The sequence below is a fragment of the Gymnoscopelus braueri genome (genome assembly GCF_963280865.1).
Source record: "Gymnoscopelus braueri genome assembly, chromosome: 13".
Taxonomy (NCBI): domain Eukaryota; kingdom Metazoa; phylum Chordata; class Actinopteri; order Myctophiformes; family Myctophidae; genus Gymnoscopelus; species Gymnoscopelus braueri.
This window is the reverse complement of record NC_137615.1, coordinates 21,089,840-21,090,268: the sequence shown is the minus strand read 5'-3', so window position 1 is coordinate 21,090,268 and position 429 is coordinate 21,089,840.

The following is a 429-nucleotide window of genomic DNA, read 5'->3' as shown; positions in this document are numbered from 1 at the left end:
AGAGGTTGAGAGGTGATTCTCCCGAGTCCCGACCGCTCGCAGACTGGACCTCATGATCAGCACCGTGGCCAGCGCCGCGGTCACTTCACACACTAACATCCCACAGACCCTCCATGAGGCGTTACTTGATCCACGTCAAGATGTGTTACATCTAATCCAGTGGGTTTCAACCTTTTTCATATCAAGGTCCATTATTTATTGGGCATTTGAGCCACGGACCACCGTTTGTTGAGATTTAGCCTCTCAGACCAAAAACTTAGAATATTTTGTTATAAGATTTTGTCAAATTAGCAATCCTTCTACATTCTCGAATTGTGTAGACTTATTGTAAATTAAGTTATGCCAGATGTTTAATAATATGTAACTCCTGAGAGCGTAAATTTTACACGTCATTTTAGACTCGAGAGTCAAAGATCTATACGGGTCCAT